General features: G+C 30.5%; 2 pseudogenes; both read right to left on the bottom strand.

The window, feature by feature from the left end:
• Positions 1 to 9,505: 9,505 nt before the first annotated feature.
• On the bottom strand, positions 9,506 to 10,624 carry LOC148569235 (uncharacterized; annotated as a pseudogene).
• Positions 10,625 to 13,878: 3,254 nt separating this feature from the next.
• LOC148569234 (beta-1,6-galactosyltransferase GALT29A-like) lies at positions 13,879 to 14,551 on the bottom strand (annotated as a pseudogene).
• Between the last annotated feature and the right edge of the window lie 1,684 nt (positions 14,552 to 16,235).

Below are 16,235 nucleotides of genomic sequence, written 5' to 3'. Positions count from 1 at the left end.
TTAATAATTAAATGATAATATATCGTAAAACGATTATGTCATATGTTATCATCTAACTTATGGAATAACTAATCTGATTCACAATTATATCATTCAGGATCAATTTGAGACATTATTATATCCTTCAAGAGCTAAATTGATGCACACTTGCTTTTTTTAAGAGTTAATTTGGTTATTAACCTCATCTTTTGATCTTGTCCTACTGGCTTTAATTTCAAAAGCACAAGAGCATAAATTGATTCATGGCTTGAATTTGATCGTTACAATATACCCATAAACTTCGAGATAGCTATTAAATTTGGACAAATCAAAAGTCTCTTTTAGTCAAAATACATCTACAGACAATAAAATTATGATCCAAGGTTCGATGAATTACTAGAAGACTCTGAACTATGTAGGCCAACTGAACTTAGGTGATCTCTTTGGCTCACAGGACCTTTTGGCTCTGCTCTCCTTCACGGCTTCACCCATGGATTCCTTAGTCATTTAGGTCTTTTTTTTCGGTTGTAACCTATGAGAATAGAACCATATTGAGAATATTATATATATATATATATATATATATTTAATTTGATAAAGTCTTTAATTTTTATTACTAGAATTTTAATATGATTAAGTTTTATTGTTTCATAAAGATTAAATATTAAGATATATTTTATTTAAAAAAATTACAAGTTCGTAATATTATTAAAAATACTAGTTCTTCTTACTACCATTTCCATATTCTCAAATTCAATTTATCGAGAATATGCAAGAATGAATTAATTTTTAGGACGAGGGGAAAATTCAATTTAAGTAATAACCACTCCTTAATTAGCTGATTAGTAATTCATATGCACATGTTGCGTATATATATATAGACATAGTCATCAATATAATTTCTTGAGACGTGTGAATTCAAACAAATTATATTGTATAGAAGATTATTTTAGTACACATGTATTTGGAAAATATATATTACTGTTACAGACAAATTCAAATTATTGAGGAAATAAGTTAAACATACATATACATGTAATAATATAAAGATCTCGTGTGTTATTAAAAAATCTAACTTGAAAGATTCATGTGTTGAGCTGAAAGCAAAAGTTAACATCTGAAGCACATGAGCACAATCAAGTTCACTGTATACACGTCCTTGTAATTTTCACACATCAAATGCAAGAATTTTAGAGATATAATTCTTCGTATTATTTTTTTTATTAGTTTAAATTTTTGAAATAAATAATATCATTATATGATATTAAAATTTTATGTTAAAGAAATCTAGAATTCGATCTAAAAAATAAAAAATAGTATAATATATATAAAAAAATCAAGTAATTTAAAAAAAAATTCTAAAAAAAATGTTAGAAATAAAATCATTCATGTTATTTTTTTTATCGACTTAAATTATTAAAAAAATGATATCATAACAAAAAATATGTATACATGACTAAGATCAAATAGCACGTGAGAGTTGAGATATTTATTATTACTACATTAGACATTAGTGTTTGAATCTTGTAGTAGTGTTCATCATCATCATCATAACATTATTATTAATTAAGCCTGACTAAACAGCTTGACTTGTTGGATATCTTGTGAACAAAAGGAATTGTACTTGGCATTCTCCAACCCAGCTACCAGGCCATCATTATTTATTTCTTACCTTTTCATTAACCAACTCCAATTTTCTTGCCCCTTTTTGTTTTAAATATTTTCTATGGTAGTGTTTGGTTTTTTCTTCTGTTACATCCATAATGCTATGCAAGGCTTTCTTGGGGAGATATAGAAATTATTTTAAAAAATGTTTCAAATATTATCTCTATTTACCTATCTGTGAATCAGTAGAAAAATTTTATCAAAATTATTTTTTCTAAAAATTTAAGCTAATAAAAAAGACAATACAAATAATAAAAAAAAAGATAACCTTATATATCTACAATTTTTTACCCATATAAAAATAAACTTTTATCGTATTATATTTAGACTCATTTAAAACCAAAATATATAATTTTTTATTATTATTTTATTCGAAATGCATTCGCTATCTAGTTCATTAGCACCTATAATTTGTATGCATGCCTATATATTCAAGACATGATAAATTCTTATATTACTGGAAATAAAAATTACATTAGCTCTTAATTAAATACAGTACTGAAAACTATATATTATAAAAGGACAAGACGATATTATATGTATATATGTAACATATATAATTATACATACATTACACAAAGACGATAAAGTTTGAGATTAAAGAACATATATATATGTATGATGACAAGGTAAAAGATGACAACTAGGAGGACCACTAGAAGCCAAAATCATTGCATAGTTGTGAAAAGAACTCCCAAATATATAGGAATTAATGTTTTGGATATTTTCTTCTTGTCACAAGCAAAAGGCACTAATATAGGAAAAGTTGTGGAAAAGCAAGGTTTGATTTAAAATAAATAGAACACCCTTCAACATATAGTGGTGATACTTTTCTTATTATTGTGCTACATTATTAATTAGTGATTTTTTTTTTCCTAAAAATACTTTTTTTTGGGTTGACTAGATATATGTTTTTGGCAAAAACTCCGTGTGTAATCATGCATAATTATGAGGGTTTGTATTTTGTAAGGTGCATTATTATGAACTTTTTGATCCAATGGTTGACACTAAATGATGTATCAACATCAATTAAACCTATTATTATATTTATATGCACTTTAATATAAGAGGCCGTCATAATGGATTTTCCCAAGTAAAAAATAACCTAATTTTAACCATTAATTAATTATATATTTCTAAGTTTGTATCACCTGTATATGTTTTGTGGAATTGTTAATGAATTGTGAATTATAAATTATAATAATCCAAGGCCATCACCTGTATATATTTCCCAAGTGATATTTTTTATTTTTATTTTATTTATTTCAATTGAAACGCTATCTTATCACTTTAAGATTCAGAGAAAAATGGAAGACCATAAAGGTAACTTGTGTTGTAATAACATATATCTTATATGATATGAGAGCATGCAAATATCCAAAGAGAAATAATATCATACTATTTCAATGGCAGCTTTAGTAGTATTTATATTTTTATTGTATGACATTTTGATACATACCAAATTTTGTTACATCATCAACAACTAGAACTTATTATGATATATAGTTGATTTATGAACTTAACTACTATATCATCAACATCATATAACCACTTAAACAAGTCTCCCTCAACTAAGTTTGCTTAAGGCTATTGAAATTAGCAATTAAAAAACAAAAGTGAAAATAACAAATCAATCCCTAACTTTTTGGTTCGCGGATATTTAAGTCTCGGACTATTTAAAATGAGAAAGTCTAGGGGCCAGTATTTTTATCAAAATCTAGCCAGCAAAAGGAAAATGAGTAATTCTCTATCATTAGATGAAATCTCACACCATTAAAAATACTATTGATGGTTAATTGATGGCTACAACTCATAAAATCTGCTGGCCCCTTAACACTCCTCATTTAAAAATACATTTAAGTTCCTGGCATTTTTTAAATTTGGACATATCGATCCCTGAGTCTAATTTGTCCAATTTTAAAAACTCTCTCATGTGTACATATGTGTCAACTAGGTCAGTACAATGGAAGTCACGTTTGATTTTTCCATTGAATCTGACAGACCCAAGTGAACATGAGGGATCGATATGTCTAAATTTTAAAAAAATTCAAGAATTTAAATATATTTTCAAATTTTCAAAAATTTAAATGTTTGCAGATCAAAAACTTAAAGACCTATTTGTCCTTTTCTCAAAACAAAATTTTGCCCCACATTACCAAGAAATCTCGTGGACCCTGGACCCACTTATTATTATTAGTATTAGAGGAAGTATAAGAAGCCAATATATGTTTCGTATAATACATACAATGGGGTTAATTTCAAACTAAAATTAAAGTATATCAGATATTTATTATTCTTGGTATCCGGATGGTTATTCTGGATAGTATGGATATATTGTGTTTGATAAATTAGTAATATTTTACCTGAATGTTCGAATCTGTACGATAACGGATGATTACTTCTTCTTATTGGGCCAAAGAATCAGTCCATTGTACACATTGTATACTTATTCCATTGGCTTCCTAGCTCTTCTTCTTCTTCTTCTTCTTCTTCTTATTATTATTATTATTATTATTATTATTATTATTATTATTATTATTATTATTATTATTATTATTATTATTATTATTCAATACTCTATGAGTAAGGTGACATAAGATACTAAATTGTCCTTTTCAGATTTCTACTACGAAAGTGGCATTTGTATAATTTTTGGTTTATAATTTCTAGTTCCATAATTGAGTGAGAATATCAGATCCGAAAGCTTCCATGATTGAGTGAGATATCAAATCTTAACATGGAAAAGGGGAAGAAAAATAAAATCAAAATTAAACCACAAAAGCTAGATTTTAACATTGTCAAATATAGCAACAAATTTAAAAGCTTTTGTTATGAGACCATAAGTTTTTGGATGGTAAATCACATAGCTAATCTGCCCAATCACTTTATTTAAGAAATCGATTTTTAATTTTTAATCTTAATAATAATTGATATAAGACCTGGCATCCAAATTCACTCTTTTAGAACATCACTATAGCATTAATAAGTTGAACATTTGGTGGAAGAACAAGAAGATGCATGAGAGTTTCAATGTTTCATCAAATTGTTTAGTTTTATTATTTTTGGGGTTGGGCTTTTTCTTGTTTTTGGTCAAGAATTTCATCTACTCCGACAGAAGGCTATACCAGAGTATAATTGGCCTATCACTTAGCCCATTTTTAAAACTCTTTTTAAAAAAAAAAAAAACAAAAAGAAAAAAAAGAAATAGTCTCACTCTTCATTCTAATATCTTTTAATTTAAGAACGACTACAACACCGATTAGGGGTGTAGATGGTTGGTGAAACTGGGTTTGTCCTAATTTATTAGATCCGATTTTAAATATATAATTTATTTTTTAGATCATAACTTGGTATGAAACTTAGATATTTTCAGGTCACAATTATATCAGGTCCAAATCAGGTGAAAATCGAGTCTTTAAAGATTTAACAATAATTTATAAAGAAATTTATTTATGATGGACTTATTTATAAAAAAAAATTGTTACCGAGAAGTTAATATCTATATTTAAAATTGAATTTGTCTATAAATTCTAATTTGATACTTTTTTTATCTATTTTCTCTCAACAAGTGCGATTAAAAATAAAGTAATAACCTTATAATTAATATAGCATAATATTAGAATTAATTTAAAACATATATACCTTTTTTAGTTTCTTTAAAGTGCACATAGGTCGGGTGAAGTTGGATTCGCCTTAACCCGAATCCGATCTTAAATAATAGTCGGGTCTATTTTTGAGATCCTTATTTAACTCTAACTCAAATAAAATTATATCAAATTAGCTCCTAAAATATTAGCTCAATTTCCTCTACAAGAAATTTGAGAAATTGAGGTTGTATACAAATGGGTTGGTAATTTCCCAGCAAGGATATATCGTTTTTATTTCGAGGACTAAAATTTGATATCTCTTGGTAATAGTCAAGATACTTATTATTTTGACCAATTTTATGCTATATAAAACATCATTTTTATTATGAATAATAAAAGAAAACCAACTTTTCCAGCTAACACCAATTAATTTTTTAAAAATTATATTATTTATCTTAAATATTAAATCTTAAATCTAAATTCTTAATTTTAAATTATAAACCTAAACTCTAAAGTTAGTTAATGTTGACTATTAATTAAATGTTAATTTTTATCCTTTCTCTTTTATAATATGTCTATATTTATGCTGGTTATGGTAATTATCTATGTTAAAATTAAAATTATATTGTTTTTTAATTTTTAACATTTTTTTTAAATATTATAATCACCATAACATAAATATACTAATACTAAAGTGCACTTAAGAGTGTGACTCTAAAAATTATTTTTGTGATAAAAATACTTTCGAAACATTATAATAGAAAAAATTACTCTTAAAAAAGAATAAAATTTTATCTAGTATAGTCAAAGAATTCTTTCGTCATGGATAAAGCGTGTTAAAATCAAAATTTTCATCTTACATATTTTCATTTTGCTACAGTTTAAAGTGTGGAGGCATTTGGTGCAAAAATTGTGGTTAATTAAAAGTCTTCATAGTTCTTAAAACTGAGTCTCTGGAAAAAACCTTGCACCAGTTTTTGTGGACCGGCCACAAGTTTAAGTTTTAAACCTAAGCTAAGCTTATAGTGAAACTTGATTCAAAGGACAATTATACATTTATATCCAAAAAGTTAGATACAAAATAATATTTTTTTTCTTATATTTGTTTTATCTCTAAACTAATACTATTCAATTTCTTCTTTTTCTTACTAAAAGTATTAGTCCATATAATGTTCTCTTTTCGTAAATACTTTTGTCTCTAAAATGATCTTTCAAAAATACATATATTATTACAAATGATTTGATAATTAAAAGTTATTATCGTCTCTCTCATAAATTGGATATATGATTGTGATTGGTCCAAGAACACTTCTCATAAGGACATGGCAGTGATGTCCCACAAAAAACGTAATCTAAATCATATTAATAGAGAATTTTACGTATATTATTTATTCGGAATCTCTTTAAATTCTCTTTTAATTTCAAACACTATAAATAAAAAGTATATTATTTATTTCTAATCTTTATATTTTTTAGACTATTATTGATTTAATGATTTAAGTATTGAAATTTCTTACAGTACACTCTCATTTCCGTAAAGATGCTAACCTAGAGCAAAAAGATCCACTGCAATAATCTTATATTTCAACCCTACAGATTCATGTTTTATGATCATGAGAAGTATCCTAAATTTATTTTCAGAACAAAATCTTTTCTAAATGTCCCTGGCCAAGCTCAACAAGTAACCAAAAATTCTATGCATTGAAAAACATATTATACGTATATTAAAATTAATTATTATATATTTATATATAAATATATATATTATTTAATTTATTTTAACGTCGTATATTTTATATTTTAAAATATATTTTATACTAATAATTAATTTTAATATACATCTAACATATTCTACCATAGTTAATTACTTTACTTCTTTAAATTTGGCTTTGATTATTAGTGCTTTGCGAATTTAAAGTGAAGTCATGATCAATATTATGAGAGAAGACGAATTTCTTGATAACATCGAGTAGGTAAAATTATCTTTTATTTGCTACAAAGTACATTGAAAAACAGACAATACCAAACCAATTTTGAATAAGTAAACCATTTTGGGGAACATGCACCCACAACCACAATCCATATACAAACCTCGTTTGATTCCTTTCCAAAAGCCTCTTTAATAATAATAATAATAATAATAATAATAATAATAAGTTAATTATACACTAAATAACACAAACAAATCTCCTAATTAAATAATAAATTTAAACACATGCATAACATATATAAGTAACTGGTAGCGAGGCTTATCACAAAAATGGGAATACAAAGTGGACAAAATTAATTGTCATATTTTTATTGCGGGGTTTTTAGTCCCGATTAAAGGTATACGCAGATAGAATCGGATTAAATATAACTAAAAATTTAATTCGATCGGGCATAATTTCTATTAGATTAGATCAGATTGGATATAATATTTGCGTTTTTTAGTATCGGATTCGATCCATAATATTTTTAGATTGGATATCGATATATATACATAATTGAACCTTCTCTTTTTAATTATATTTCTATATAAAAAATTTAATAAAATATTTCTTTCACACTTTTAAATTTATTTATTCCTAAAATATTTTAATCAATTTTTTTAAATAACAAAAATAAAATAATACAATATATGAATAATAACTACTAACTAAAACATACAAATAAGTAAATATAATACCAAACATATATATATATATAGGATGCTATTCGATCCGATTAATCTGCTATATATATATATATATATATAAGATGCTATTCGATCCGATTAATTTGCGGATCAGATTGTATCTGCAATTTTTATATCGGATACGAATATTTATCGCAAATTTACGAATACGATCCGATCTATAAATAATCCTAGTCCCAATCTAACGAACTAAAGAGTATTAAAATAAATACATTGTCTAATATAACTCAAATTAATACTATAATAAGACAATATATATAATTAAATTTATTTTTAATATATATTTTATATTAATAATTAATTTTAATAAACACCTAACATACTCGTTATATATTATTATTATTATTGTGATATGATTAATGCAAACATAACAAAGAACATAGGTAGGAGGGAGGGGTGGCGCCCACAAATCATTCCCATTACGATCAACAACTACAAAATTCCAACATGTCACTACGACATTATAATTTTTAAAGTTCTTAATTATTATTATTTAATATGAATATGAATTTATATAACGTTGCGACCCCGTTCTGTTCTCCTCACTAGCATGGTAACAAAACTTTGAACCGCCCTTTGTTATGTCGGTTTCCTCCTGAATTTTTATGCTTATTGCTTCTCTGTACAAAATTAGGAAAAAAAAGTTTGCTTAATTAGTTGTGTTATGGAATTAGACTTTCTCAATTTTTTTAAAAAATTATTTTAAAGTGTAATTTTTTATCGTATATTTTTTAAGTAAAATAAAAATATTTAAAAAGAATATTAAATAATATAAGATTACACTTGATAATATTTTTTAAAAGAAAAAATTAAAAAGATTTATTTCTCTAAATTGCAGCTTGCTGGCTAGCTTAGCGGATATTGATGTATTAGTATTTAGTACACACTACTTGTTATCAGATAGTACTTTTTTTTTCTCTTAAATAAGCTAAGGTTTTGGATTCAATTTTCGTACTATTAGTAAAAACAACAGCATATGGTATGTCAAGAAAAAAAGAGAGAATATTTACAATGGTCTTTGAAATTCTTAACTCATTTTAAATTAGTTTTTTATTTTTAAAATGATTAAATAAATCTCTTACTCTTAAAATCGTAAATTTTTACTAATTCAAAAATTATTAAATATTTTAATGTTATTAATGTATACAGTTAAATATTAAGTTGGTATTTAACTGCATATTGATGTGAATATACAATTAATTCAATTTAAATTGGTGTTTTATTTAGTTAAAATATTTAAATTGATTTATTCACACTTATAAAATTTTAACCTCTTCAAATGTTCCTTTTCAACATTTGTTCTAATCAAGGTTCAGAAAACCAGACCGATCATCAAATCGCTCTAGTCATTGGTTCACTGGTTTATTGGTCTAACCGGTTCAACCGGTGGTTTAACCGAAAAAATCGTTTTAGAGTAGAATAATAAATAAATTATAAATACACATCCTAAAAATATAAATCTTAAAATATCTTCGAAATTTAAAACACTACATAAAATATCATCAACCAAATACATATGATCTTATCAAAATCCAAACTCAAAAGTTAAATAGTAATAAAAGTATATCTAAATATTAAATCCCAACATCATGGTTTATCAATAATCAAAATCCGCAAGAACTTGTTGCAAATCTGCTTCGGTGGGATGATCTTCACCTTCATTCCCACCCTGATCAGCAGAAGAAAGAGATGCAGCATAAAGACCACTATTACCACCGCCACTTTGATATAAATCAGCATCAATTTCACCTAATAAAATAGAAATGTTATCATTATATTATAAACTAACAACATTCTAATAAATCATTAGAAACTAAATATACTATACTCACGCAATAAGTCATCCACATTACTAGGAAGATCAGGCTCTTTCTCTACAACCTCCTCAGTCACCCAGAAGTCAACTTGACTGATACTTTTATAATCAATTGGATCATGCTGTGTCTTTTGCTTTCTTTTTTCTTTTTCCTTCCTAAAAAGTTAAATACAATATATGGAGATTTAATAATTTACAAATTTATTATGATAAAGATTACAAATGAAACAATATAGTATTTCATGAAACATATATTAACTGGATTTAAGATGCAAATTATAGGTAACATAAACATTGTCATTCAGTTTATCATGCTCCAATCTATTTCTTCTTTTTGTATGAATCTGGTAAAAAAGGCTCCAATTTCTCTCACACCCAAAAGAAGCAGATGCTTGGCTAAGAATGCGAACAGCTATCTTTTGTAGACATGGAGCAGAGCCTCCGAATAACCTCCACCATTCATCTACCAATTATAAAACCATAACATATTATAAGATATTAATTAAGAACATAGGAGCTCAAAACAAGTTACTATTGATTAAACAAATATTCAACCATATTCTTACCAGGCTTAAGTTCAGATGCAGCTGGAATAACTTCTTGTCTATCAAAACTTTCCTTCCGATCTCTATATAAATGTATTTCTTTCATTGCCTGAACTGAATCCAAATTGTTACACTTGCAATACAAGGTAACAAGATCAAGCAAACCTCGCATAACATCAGGTGCTTCTTTATAATTTTCATTAAAAAAGAATTTAGGATTCAGGAAGTAAGCTGCCGCATGAAGATCTTTCTTCAAATGCTTGTCCCATCTTGAGTTGATAATATCTATGTACGGCTGATATGCAGTCTTGGATTGCCTAAACATCTCCTTAATTGCATCTTCTGCCCTTAGCATTCCTTCATAAACATATCCCAAAGATGGGGGTCATCAGCATCAACAACCCTCAGCAAGTAAATCAGAGGGCCCACAAGTTTACATACAGTAAAGCAATCGTCCCATAGATATTATCATATTTTCTATTGATAAGCCTACCAGCAGCAACATAATTGGTCGCATTGTCAGTCACAACATGCACAATATTATTTGGGCCAATCCATTCAATCACCTCAGAAAACAAAGTACACAAGTGTGAAGCATTTTTTACCATACTGGAAGCATCTACTGATTTCACAAAGCACAAACCTTTAGAACAATACACCAAGAAATTGATTAACGTTCTTTGTCTTTGATCTGTCCAACCATCAGCCATGAGGGTACATCCAGTTTCCTTCCATGCACTCCTATAACTATCAACTAGCATTTGACTTTCTCTTTTAAGATCAGCCAACAAATGAACCCTTAACTTATCATAAGAAGGCCCCTTGTAACCAGGTCCAATACCAGCAACACCATCCAACATATCTTGGAAATATGGCGACATCACAGCATTAAATGGAATTTTACAATCCAAAAACCACCGAGCAAATCGTTTATCAACCTCGTGTATCGCCTCTTTGTTTTGCATAACACTTTTAATACTTGGTTGAGCTCCTGGAGTTGTTCTTGGTGCAAACATAGGAGGAATGACTTTGGCTTTTTTCTTTGGATCGCCTCCAACTCCTTGTTGACTCGAGGTACGCTGCTGTTCCTATTCTTCTTGAGCTATTGCCTCATCACCACCCTCTTCACCAAAACTTACTTTTCTTTTTTTTTTGCTGGCCTGAATATCTTTCAACAAACTTTCCATCTGTTTTTTCACATCATATGGAACTTTAGGACATTTTTTCACGTCTCCAGTAATCTTTGCTAGATGTTTCTTCATCCTGTGAATTCCACCTCCATTGAAAACTTGTAGACAAAATAAACATTGATATTGTGGTTTTTCATTCACGTGTTGTAGAGCAACATATTTCCAAGCTAAATCTGTTTTTCCCCTAAGGTTAGAAGAACCTTGTGACTGACTATCGTTAGCACTACGGGAATTAGGATTAGCAGCATCATTCGGAATAGGAGTATCGGCAGGCATGTTATTATTCACAGAAGCATTGTTATCAGCAGTTGCTTCTTGATTAATACTATCTTCCATAACTGGAATTAATAAAACATGTATGAAATTAAACAACACAACACAACACAACACAACACAATGAACATACACAGAAATTGAACAGTTCACAGATGGAGTTCCAGAAATTGAACAGTTAACAGAGCAAGTTCACAGAAATTGAACAGTTCACAGATGAAGTTCCAGAAAATTAAACAGAAATCTAAGTTCAGTTCACAGGGGAAGTTGAGCTGCAAAATAGAAGACCAGCCAGCTTAACATTCAGATTTTTTATTTCTTATGCTCAGCAGCAAACAGAAATTGAGCCGAGGACCAAACACAAATTGACCAACAAATAGAAATTGTGCAACAAAGAGGAATTAAGCTGCAAAATAGAGCAGAAATTGAGCAGAGGACCAAACACAAATTGACCAAACACAGCCACTTACTTTTCAGATTATTAATTTCTTATGCTAATTGCTAACCAACAAATAGTCAAACAGAAATTGAGCAGAGGAACGAAGAAGGAAGAAGATGAGCACTGAAATCAGAAAATGAACAGAGCAAGTTCACAGAAATTGAACAGTTCACAAATGAAGTTCACAGAAAATTAAGCCGAGGTCTAAGTTCAGTTCACATTGAGTACAAAGAGAAAGAGAACATGAGCAGAGGTCTAAGTTCAGTTCAGTTCACAGAAAATTAAGCCGAGGTCTAAGTTCACAGAAATTGAACAGTTCACATCGATGGAAGAACATGAGCAGAGGCGAAGGACAAAGAGAAATGAGCAGAGGACGAGTCACTCACCTGGGGTCGATGGAGGGCTACCGGTGTTGACTGTTGAGGACCGCCGATGAGAGGCTACTGCGTGCTGGTGTTGAGACTTGAGAAGATGAAGACGATGGAGATTGAGGGCTACTGGGCAGGAACCAGGCAACGATGGAGATTGGAAGGTTGCTGGAGCTGAGGATGGTGACACCACGGGGGCAAAGGATGGCGACAGGGGGCTATGGTTCAGGCAGCACGACTAGGGTTCTCCTTCTCCATTGGAGATGATTCAGATGATGATTGATGAATGAATGGGGTCGGGGCTCGGGGGAAGAAAGGGGGGTGGGGTGCTCCACGGGCGGGTCGGGTCGGGTTTTTTTTTTTTTAAACGTAAAACGGCGTCGTTTAGCGTAACCGGCCGGTCACCGGTTCGGTCCAACCGGCCAGTTTTTGACCGGTTCGCCGGTTCTTGAGCGGTTCTTCTTTTCGCGATTTTCAGATAAGGACCGGACCGTTTGCGTGCCGGTTTGCGGTTAAACCAGTCGAACCGGCCAATCCGGTCCGGTTTTCAGAACCTTGGTTCTAATACATTCTTCCTTTCTTCTTTTTTGATGTCTTTCTCCTTCTCATTTTCTGCAATTCTTTTTCTCTTTTAAGTGTGAGCCATGATGGATAGTAATGATAGAATCAAACAAATTCAATCATAAATAACTCTAGATGTTTTAATCCAAGTATTAGAACAAACTTTATTAAAACTTTTAAATTTTCCTGCACTTGCTCATTCGATTGTCTTCTTTAAAACCACCTTAGTAACACCAACATTTGGCACGGCTAATTTGGCATTTTGTGGTTTTGTTCGGTGCTTGTTGCTGTTCGCTGGTTATTTGTAGGCTCTTTTTGAGAAATAGCCACTAATTTTTCCAATTTTGAGAAGCGGCTAATTAAGAAATTATGATAATTTTTTATTCTGTTTAATTAATTTTTTTTTTCAAAATAAATATTGGTTGTGTATATTGTATATGTAGTACCAGCCATCACCACCATAGAGCGAATGATTAGTAGCTAGAAGAGGCTCAAACGTACTTTCTAATCTTCTCTTGTAAATATTTCACTAATAAAATGTAATAGAGTAAATAGCCATTTCTGACCATAAAAGATTTAAATGCTGACAAAACTAACCATAAAAAATTAAAACTAAAGTTATACCCATGTAAGATAAATTTCGTTCGACAAAAATAACCAATTATTAAATTTTTATTCATAATTCCATAAATACCCCTATCCTTTCTTCTTCCTTTCTCATCTTCCTTCTATAACCACTACCACCACCTCCATCGTAAAATCCACCATCTCACTAGATCTACTCCTCTGTTCCCACAATCACATAAGAATAGTATTTTCATAAATTCTCACCCAAGATACCGCTTTTCTTGTCAATCGGAATTTTCACCAACCCAATCAGCTCATCCATGATATTTGGTTCGAATTGATTCTTCCTCGCCCAATTGTTCAGGACCTTACGGAGATTCAGCCAGTAACAATAGAACATCAGGGAACGGAGCGTCGCCAAAATGGTGGTCCGGGAGGAGGATCTATCTCCGGCGCTAGCGTCATGGTGATGGATGATCCGCCGCCACAAGATAAAGGTTCGATGGTGCGCCTCGCTGCCAAAGTTACCATTGACGAGGAGCTACTGGATCTCCTACTTGGCCTTGTCCTCGCCGATCTCGATGGCGACATGGCGGAGCAGCGTGGTGTTGAGCTGCAAAGGAGGAGGAGGGGCGCGTGGATCAAGACGACGCGCATCTCGCGCTCGATGGAGAGGAAGGGGCGGCGAAACACGGTGCATGAAGTAAGGGTGACGACAAAGACGAGTAGAAGGACGGACGCGAAGAGTGGTCGAACGGTGCGTTTCATGGGAAGGCGTTCTTCATGGTCACTAAATTTGGGAATGGAGGGTCGACGGCGGCAAAAGTTTTAGGGTAGGGTGGTTCTGTTTCTCCATGTTTGTCTTCGAAAATTCTAGAAGGCATAGGTGAAGGAGGAAAAGATAGACAATGGGGTGTGATTTTTTGGAGATAAATCTTGTGACCTGCATAGGGTAGTGTTTGGTTTGAATCTGGGTGGGGGTTGTCAAAAAGTAATTTTTGTCATTGTTGATACTCAGGGCCGAGGGATAATAGAATAAAATCCTAAAAGAACAAATTAAAGGTTAAGTTGTGAAATGGCATAGAAGAGGATGAAGAATGTGTTGGAGTTGCAGAAGATGAATAGCTTTTTTTTTTTAGAAGTGAGAGTAAAGGAGTAGATATGGTGGGATGGTAAATTTTGGTGGTGGTTTTGGAAGGAAGATGAGAAAAGAAGAAGAAAGGATTGGGGTATTTATGGAATTATGAATAAAAATTAATAATTGGTCATTTTTGTCGAACGAAATTTATTTTATATGGGTATAACTTTAGTTTTAATTTTTCATGGTTAGTTTTGTCAGCATTTAAATCTTTTATGGTTAGAAATGGCTATTTATTCAATGTAATATTATATTGTAGAGGTGAATGTTGTATGTGAATTAAAAGAAGAGTTTATGAGAAGAAAATGAATTCAAGTAATGAGGTGAAAATACAACAAATTTCTATTTGGCTACGACAAACAAAAGCTCTAGTTCCTCAAGCACATACCTACCTCCATTGATCCTAAATCAGAACTTCTTCAACCGCCAACTCTCGCCACTCTTGATGTTGTATTTTTCCTCAAGAGCTAGCGTGGCAAGATATGCATCCTCTCAATCGACGACAGCGACGCTATGCGCAAGATCCTCGCCGGTAAAGCCATAGCCTACCTTAAAAATTTTCTCAAGAAGAAATCTGGCGACGCTAATGTCGCAATTGCTGATTACTTCGATCTTGCCACTGGTGCTGGTGTCGGAGGCATCTTCACTGTTATGCTATTCGCCACCAAGGACCACAAATGTCCGATTTTTGTCACCGAAGACACTTGGAGGCTGTTGGACGAGCAAGGTTAATGGGGACCATTTGGGATTTGTTTATTTGAAGAATAGAGAAACACAATTTGAAACGACGTCGTTTTATTCCAATTGAATGTCAGACCTGAACGGCGTGGTTTAGTAAACTGCCAAGTTGGCATTTAACTGTACACCTCAACAATGTTAAAACGTCTGATAATTTTTAGATTAACAAGGATTTACGATTCAGAGTGAGAAATTTATTTGGTTATTTTTAAAAAGTAAAGAACTAATCTAAAACGAGTTAAGAATTTTAGAGACCATTTTAGACATTACCTCTAAAAAAATGATAGAATCTAGCTAGTTTTGCTTATTAGTTACTTTCTTATTAGTGACTTATTATCGTGTTAATCTAAATTACTTTATTTAATTTAATGTTCATAATTTCAATATCAATAATTATATACTTATTATTTCTAAAATTATTAAATTATTTTATAATTAAAAAATAAAAAACTCAATACAAAATAACATAACTTTGGATTAGTTTTTTATTATCTCTCGACTATTTTTATGAGTGAATATGAAATTGAATTAGTATCATTGTTTCTACCTAGGGGTGGAAAAAGGTCAGGCGGCCTGCCAGGAGCCTGCAGTCTGGCCTGTTATAAAATAGGCACAAGCTCAGACTCTTATAAAAGTCTTATTATATTAATAGATTAGGCCTAGGCTCATTAATTAGCCTTATTGACCTGTCA

Source organism: Arachis ipaensis, chromosome B4, assembly GCF_059453495.1.
Source record: "Arachis ipaensis isolate K30076 ecotype BB chromosome B4, ASM5945349v1, whole genome shotgun sequence".
NCBI lineage: Eukaryota > Viridiplantae > Streptophyta > Magnoliopsida > Fabales > Fabaceae > Arachis > Arachis ipaensis.
This window is presented reverse-complemented; position numbering and strand designations above follow the sequence as displayed.